The sequence below is a fragment of the Miscanthus floridulus genome, chromosome 18 (assembly GCF_019320115.1).
Source record: "Miscanthus floridulus cultivar M001 chromosome 18, ASM1932011v1, whole genome shotgun sequence".
Classification (NCBI taxonomy): Eukaryota; Viridiplantae; Streptophyta; class Magnoliopsida; order Poales; family Poaceae; genus Miscanthus; species Miscanthus floridulus.
The window spans coordinates 17,618,186-17,626,592 of record NC_089597.1 but is presented as its reverse complement, the minus strand read 5'-3'; the positions used below and the strand labels follow the sequence as shown (position 1 = coordinate 17,626,592).

Sequence of the window (8,407 nt, the reverse complement as noted above, 5' to 3'; positions counted from 1 at the left end):
AGGTCTTATGCATATACACGCGTAGACATATGATGGACTATACTACAAGCAAACATGCAAAAGGGTCTCTGGAGATTAAGCAAACTCATACTGCAAGTTGCATCTGATTCTAAATGTTAGCATGAAAAATTAACGAATATAATTTACCCTGAAAATTAATTGCAAAGAGGATTAGGTCTACTACTGGTGGGAAGTCTGACGATCAATAATAGAACTATAGAAGGATGCTGGCCAAACTTAAATTTAGTTGTAAGTTTTGCTTTCTAATAGCAGTTTGCAGTCCTTAGTTTCTTGTAGTAATCCTCACTTGTGAATCCATGTAGGATCAAATAGCAGAATAGAAGAGATGCAAGTGTCAAGAGAGTACATTGATAATAAAGAGGACACATTTTTGCTTGGGTAAGTTTCTGACAAGATAATAGTGGTGTGAAGAGTCATGTATTCCTGATTTTTTTTAGCATCTTTATGTTCCTTTTTCTTTTTGCTTGCCAAAGCAAGCTTAATTTTGCACTTTATCATGAGCCGACCTGCAACTGCAAGATATATGTTCCTTTTTTCCTTTTCTTGTGAGGACGCTTTCATTGATCTGGGGAATACCTCATTAGTTCTGTTTCAGTTCACAACAAGCAGCCTACTATTGTCCCTTCAGCAGTAGCTTGTCTGCACAACTAAACTTACTTTTTAAATTTTGTTCTGATCTGAATTCTTGACAGCAGCCTGGTGCTCAGCTGCTACTGTGTTTGTGTTTGGGGTTTAAAATATTCAGTGGTTTGGTGGATCCTTTGAGATGGTACGAGCTGATAAGGTTCAGCATAGGACTCGAATCTGAGGTCGCTGCTTCAAGCAGAGGATAGAGACCAGTACTTCCTCTCTCCACCGCTTACAAGTTTCTAATATTTTGATGCACATTCTTACAAGTTTCTTAAGACTAAATGGTAAAGAATCTTGGCATGTTGTTCTCTAAATCTGTCAATATCTGGAAAATCAAGTCTTGTGTGGCTGTACAGGACATCAAGTCACCAACACAATGAACACACTCTAGATCATTAAACTAATTCATGACCTATGTTGTAATACAAGAGCTCCTTGCAAGAGTTTGTTATTACTGGTGTTGTCATCCATTAAGTTATGTTAATTGATGTTAGATTTAGAAGGGATGGCAAGAGATTTTCCTTTATTTTGTTAAAAGAAAGAAAAAACGACAGTAATTAGACAACACTAACACACATAAACCCATGCTGCCCTGAACAGGGACCCAAGAAAAAAATAGCGACAGATCAACCACCATAAGAGACAGGAAAAAAATCACACAATGTGGAGCAGACCTTTTTCTTTGCACAAATGGATCGGATGGAAGTTTCTGGTAAAGTGTTAGACACTATTCAAATCGTAATATTTGGCCAGACCTTTTTCTGCAAATTTAGCAGTCAATATCTCCTGATGCAATAACGTCAGTGAAAAAAACAGCATTTTGGTTCTCTTGTCCACCAAATTGGACTGATCTTGAGTTTATTTGAATCCCCTATGAATTGTATGAGAGATGCACTGTGGGTCATGTATACTCCGTCAGATGTCCATAGCTAGCTTATTTGACCAATTGAAGCATGAAACAGGTCCCTATCTGTCTTGTCTTAAGGAATATCTAGTCCAGACCAAGTTATTTCTTTGTTTTTTCCACTTGAGCCACTTCTAATGTAATCTTAAAGCCCTTGCGAAACATTCTAAATATAAGATGCTCAAACCACTTCTTCCCTTGGGCTTGCAGATCACTGGCCAGCAGCCATTTGATTAGGCAACGACCACCGCTAACCTTATCAGGCTCCTCTCCTTTCAAGAGGATTGCATGTCTGATCCCCTATCTTGAGGGATCTTAAAAATTCACAAGGCATGACTCATATTACACTTTTCGGATGTCGTGTACATAAAATTTGTTCATAGGGATAGATAACCTTGAGCCATATGAAACTGATGACTACACAATTGTACAACAGCTTGCACTTGCCAATGCTGCATGCCATCAGTACTCTTTGTTGCTGGTATTAGGAAATGGTTTTGGTGTGGTTATCTTTCTGCACTTTGTACAAAAAAAAAATCTTAGCCTAAACTGATAGCTAGCTGTAAACATGGTGATAACATGCTTCTTTTACCTATATGCTCTGTATTTTGACCTTATACTGTAGGGCCTCACAAGAGTTCATTTTTTTTGTGTGTTAAACTGTTAATTGCAGAGAGTTTGGTGGAGGCAATGCATGATTTGAGACAAGAGAAGTGTGGTCAATTTTGGTAGTGCATGTTGGACATTTCAGGCTTCTATGTATTGGATCAGTTTGGTAGTGGGTTGAATTTGGCACTTGAATTAAATTTTCTATCTATTGGACTGTCAAATAATTTTGGTCTTGTGATTTTCCATGCATTATGATCATGAAAATGATGTGGTTGGAATTGATCTTTGGTGATTTCATTATATTATTTAAGAAATTCAAATTTTTCTTGATTTTTCAAGACACTGTTTTCAATTTTGTTGCCATACTTTGGCAGAGTACTAGTACTTTGGTAGAAGTGCTGCTGTACTTTGGCTGCAAGACAGCAGGTTCGTGTTTTCTCTGCGATAGACATCCTGTTGCCGAAGTTGTGTATTATCAGTTCAGTTCGGTTCAGTAGGCCTATTGCCAACCAGCACGTCGGCATGTGGACGTTCAGTTCCGCACCAACATGTCGGCACGTCGGCAGGATGGTTCAGTTGTCTAGTACTCCTACGATAATGCTATTCTTGTTTCCCCTGTGCTGTCAACCTGTTGCCAAAGGAAGACGTGGAAAGTTCCCCCACTGTGGTTACCAGCCCTGGGAAGAGGCGGGAAGAAGAAGTCCCAAAAAAATCCACGTCAGGGGTAATCATCCCTGGGCTAATTGGCCCCTGCTGCCAAAGTAAGCCTAAGAGGAAAGTGATGGATCAGTTCTTCAGTTAAGCTTGCAGCGCGTATGTGTGTGGGTCAACTTTTTTTGACCAGTTCGGTTGATTTTTTTTTTTTTTTTGAAATTGTAGGGCTCTTCGTTACTCATGAGTCGCAGCTAAATCGCTGGACACCAACACCCCAACCTCCTTGGGGACCTCATCCCAAGTGAGAACAGTTTCACTGGGACTTTTACACCCTATGGAAGCAAGCATATGCGCTGCTTTGTTACAAATACGTGGGCACACTTTAATCGAGCTAAACAAGAATTCAGAGGAGAGCAAATGCTTAATTTCAGTAACAATTCCCCCCATTGCCGCCAGCCTGTACTCCTTGCCTTCCACTGCCTCTTTCACCAGAGACGCGTCGGTTTCTATGTATAGCCTTGAGATGCCTAGGTTAATCGCCATCCTCAACCCTGCATGGACGCCTAGGAGCTCTGCATGAAAAGGGTCAAGGACACATTTTTCCTTTCCTGCTGTGGCCTTAATCACCCCTCCATTCTCATCTCTGATGATGAAACCCCATCTACCCGTCTTCTCCTCACTGAAAACAGATCCATCAGAGTTGAGGAAACCCACCGGTGGCTTTTGCCATGTCTTTCTCTGACCATTTTCCGACAACAGCTTCTCCGGTCTCGTTTTCAGAAATGCATCAGCCTGAAAGGCCACGATGTATGCTATTTCTGAAGCCGATCTTCGTTTGCCCTCCTCCCTCATAGAATTCCTCTCTCCCCACCATAGCCAAAGCAACATGATTGCTGTCAGTCGTTCCTTTTTCCCCAGGACAAAAATTCTCTCCATCATTTCCTTTGGTAGTTTGGTGAGCCTGCTTCAGCTAGTTTGCTCCTCACCGACTCCATGTTCAGTTCCCTCCAGACATGTTTCACCTCCTTGCAGTTTAGTAAAAGCCTAAAAGGTGCCCACCATCCTCATCTAATCTGCTGCACATACAACATTTGGTGCCAATCTTCATTCCTCGTCTTTGTAGAACTTTTTCTTACTGCTACCGTGTTGTGGCTCAGTCTCCAGAGAAAGTGTTTAATATTGGGAGGACACTCCAGGTTCCAAAGCTTGGTCCAGAAACCAGTTGCTCTCTCACTGCTAGCAGCCGAGCCCCCAACTGCACCATTTGTCCGTCTCCCTTCCACATCACGATGAACCTTGTATGCTGACTTTACTGAAAATAAGCCTTTCCTATCATAATGCCACTCGACTATATCATCCATGTCTAAATGAACAGGTACTGATCTGATTAGCTGAACATCCTCCTCCCAAAAAACTTGTTTCTTTTTTTTTTGGCAACAACAGCAGTAATTTTATTTTTGTTTACTCGATTATTACGATGGCAGACATATACACTACAAAATGACACCCCCTTTTGCAAACGCATATATGCGCTGCTAAAAGTCCATATATGCGTTGGTGAGATCTATACCAACGCATTATTATGCGTTGCCAGAAGTGGTGTTGCAAGGGTCTATTGCAACGCTTACATATGTGTTGGTAATACTTACAAATAACCGTTGCAAACTTGCAACGGATATTGATGGCTATTGCAACGCTTACATGTGTTTGTACTGACTGCAGCCGAATGGTTTCTATGGTTCATTGCTACGTATAGTTTGGATTGTTGCAACGCTTACATGGGTAACAAGGAATAATAAATCATATAATGAACATTAATATTGGAAATTATAATTTGAACCCAAATAAATAAATAATCCATTTGCAATATAATGGAAAATTAGAGATCATCTCACACTTGAGAAATAAAAAACTCAACCATATATTAAGCAATTGTTGCGTTACAATGAGCACCATCTAAAAAATCCAGGGCACATTTTTCTGCTTACAACATTCATATGGGAATAAAATATACAAAACACAAATAAGCCATCTACAATGCCACCAACCATCCATTCATCACGTGTTCCTATTTCATCAATCCTGCAAGGAAAAAAGGTGCAACATATAGTAATTATACAAGCGTTTTGGTACAATACCCTAAAAACATCTCTACGTATGAAATGTTATATATGAAATTCACAACATTATCAACAAAACTAGCTCCCATCGAAATTTTATTGAACATGATCTCAATAAGGTCACACAAACTGTACTAAAAAGCCATGACTAGTTCAATCATGTTCTAGTGTTTTCCGAAAAGCAATAGGAAATCTTCTAGTAATTTGATCAAACATGCTCTTCTTTGAAGAATAAACATCATATATGCAATGCCACAACCACCACTGCGCCTCTGCAACTGCAGATTCAGAGAATTTTTTATCAGCATATTTCCAAAGTGAGCCAGTCATTAATGTCTGAAGTCATAGTAGAATTAATCATGTGAGAATTCAGATTCTAGGTTTACATGGCAACACACTTTCAGTCTAAAAATGAAATGAGTCCACCTTGCCATAGTTGCATGCTTGCTCTGTTGGTACATACTTTTTAGATGATTCCAACTTAGTTGATTGTTTATCATACAAATTAACCTCACTGTACTATTGTAGAAATACATCATGTGACCCTGCACCTTTATGATCTGCTTAACATCTTGGATGCAAAGGAAAATAGGTAAATCTTTCAATGTACAGTCCACGCCAAAAATATAAGAAAATTAAAATTAGAATGGTTAATATACTAATCTTTGACTTGCAGAGTTGGATAACATCTCAACCTTAGCACAGTGGAGTCATACTACAATTTGCATACCGGTTTAGAGCAGAAGCCCATTACACTTCAAAAATAGTGAAAAATAAATTTAATCCCAAGTATTTTACTGAAAACATGCTTAGGAAGTTAGCGTGCTACCAGATGGAACAAATCCGTGAGCAGTGTCTCCGAAAGGAAAATTGTGTTTAAAACACACCTTCCAAATACTCAAGACTATGATTGTTGATCTAGAAGACTGATATTGTGTTAGTTTCATGTACTATGATGCATGATACGGACCTCTCTCGTACATTAATAATACATTATCTAGAAGCTAGACTAAATTACGTACAGATTTGTCAATATATATTTATATAGATCCAGGCAAGTGTATATACTAGTAAAAGGGTTTGGCTGATCTTGCTAGATATTAAATTTTATTTATTACCACCTTAATTATTCAATTACATTGTACCTCTATATCAAAGCAGAAAAGTTCAGAAGATATGCCCTTGTCTGCGGTCTGCACAAGTTAAAAGAAAACGACGATAGCTCTATGTCAAAGCACTAATAATAATCACACATGGAAATATAACAATTCACCAACCATCAGTCAGAGAATAGTAGATTTTCGGAGTAGGAAAATTATAGAAGTAAAATAAATAGGAGATTGCTCAATTTCTTCTCATCTGGGATGTTCAGTGGTCAGACTTACAAAACAGTTTGCCCTCATCTCTCCAATAACAGGTAGTGGCGCTGTTAATCAGCTACTCCATGATGACTCGTGACTTCCCCTGTAAGATGCTATGCAATTATCACAAATGCAAAACCAAAGGTGATTGGGGATCGGTCCTGGACATCAGAAAAGAGAGCTGATCGGGGATCGGACCTGAACATCAGAAGAGAGCTGCAAAACCAGAGTCCAGAGGCAATTGGGGATTGGACCTGGACATCAAAAGAGAGAGGTGATTAGGGATTGAACCTGGACATCAGAAGAGAGAGGTGATTAGGGATCCAACCTAGACATCAGAAGAGAGAGGTGATTGGGGATCCGACCTGGAAATCAGAAGCGATGGTGGTGGAGACGGATTGGTTGAGCCCTGCATCTGCTGTTGGCCAGCGTCGCCGTCATCGCATCTCTTCCCCCTGGACCCTGTTATCTTATTTGTGGCAACTCCCAATCATGCTCGCCGCCGAGACGTTCCCCGGAGAGGGAGGCAGTCTCCTACTTGACTGGACCATGGACCCGCCTACACTCGCCGCCAAGATGACCGGTGAGGGTGCCGAGCTCACGTTGTTGCGGCCTCCGCCCTGCCGCACCACCTTATCCACTCAAGTGCTCAACGCCGGTCTCTATGTCTATGGCTGCCTCTCCAAGCGCTCGACGGAGATTAGATCTAGTAATAGATATGGTTTGACGTGGGAGAAAGAAAACGGGGAGGAGACGAGAAGTTTGGAAATTGGAACGGTGGTTATGGCCAGTGGCCACCCCTGGCGTGGGAAGCGGGGAGGTGGGATGTGGGCTAACGTTGTATTGCTGCAACGCATATTCGTAGAGGTGCTAGACATCTGTTTCAATACGGGGGTTTGTGTTGTTGTCTTTAGATACCACTGAATTACTAATGGACTCTAGTAGTAGACCGCTCCAGGCCCAGATGAAACTCGGCTTCAACAGATGGAACATTATTCAGTTAAACTTGCAGCGTGTCTGTGTGTGGGTCAACTTTTTTTACCAGTTCGGCTTCAACTGACCGTTCTACCAGAAAAAAAAAAAAGAACCTGACATAGCAAACAGGCCCAGATGAAACTCGGCTTCAACTGATGGACCGCCCCTTCTGCGGCCTTTCCAGTTTTCGGCCATTCGAACAAGCTGGGCTGCATCAAATGTTAACTCCCAATCTCTCCAATACGTTTTGATTCTTTGCGCCCCGTCACCCACCCGAACTCGACCCAGTCGTTGCGGAACCACTCAGGTCCGTGTCAGCCTTGAGCGTCCCCTGCACCGCACATGCACGTAAGAGACTCTAACCACATGCAGACACGTACGTACACGTCCAGCCAGTTGGTGATGCTTGACTGGCAACCACCGATGGATCGGAGTGCAATGCAACTGGATCACTTGCCTGCAGCTGGAGGGTCAAGGTGGAGGCGTTGCAGGGATGCAGGGACCGTGGATCTGCACGGGGCCGACGTAGTACGTCCCCGGCGACAGCAGCGTCGTCACCGCGCCGGCCGACCCCACGCCGCCTTCGACGCCGTCATCAGAGGCTGCAATGCACTACTACAGAATTGATTCTTAGGGGCAGTTTGTAATTCTTTATAGGGGCGGTTTGGTCAACCGTTCCTATCGAACCGTCTCTACAAATCATGTATTTGTAGGAGCAGTTTCCAGGCCGTCCATACAAATCTGCTGGTGTTACCAACTGCCCCTATAAATAGATTTGTAGGGGCGGCTGTAGTACCAGCCGCTCCTATAAATACCTGTTTGTAGGGGCGGTTTAATCTAGAACCATCCCTACAGTACGTTTTTTCGCAAAAAAAAATTCAAATTTACAATTCAAAATCGCGTTGCCGAACGTCCCGCGACCAACGTTCCGAACCGCGTTCGCGTTGCCGAACGCCCCGCGACCAACGTTCCAAACCACGTTCGTTCGTGTTGCCGAACGCCCCGCGACCCCGACTACAAGCACAAAAGTATTATATAAACTACAATTACAAATCCAATTCACAAGAATATATACAATCCATCATTAAATATACAAAATTCATACACATTGTTATCAACATCCTAGAGCTAGC

At 42.0% G+C, this 8,407-nt stretch overlaps 1 long non-coding RNA gene across 2 annotated transcripts; it reads right to left on the bottom strand.

The window, feature by feature from the left end:
* Positions 1-4,730: 4,730 nt before the first annotated feature.
* Positions 4,731-7,090, bottom strand: LOC136522381 (uncharacterized). Of its 2 annotated transcripts, XR_010775878.1 has the most exons (4): positions 6,665-7,090; positions 6,498-6,553; positions 6,324-6,402; positions 4,731-6,131 (listed from the first exon to the last, which is right to left on the bottom strand). It is a non-coding gene; the product is annotated as an uncharacterized lncRNA (long non-coding RNA). The 2 variants fall into 2 exon arrangements; XR_010775877.1 differs by having other exon boundaries at positions 4,731-6,402; positions 6,665-7,088.
* Between the last annotated feature and the right edge of the window lie 1,317 nt (positions 7,091-8,407).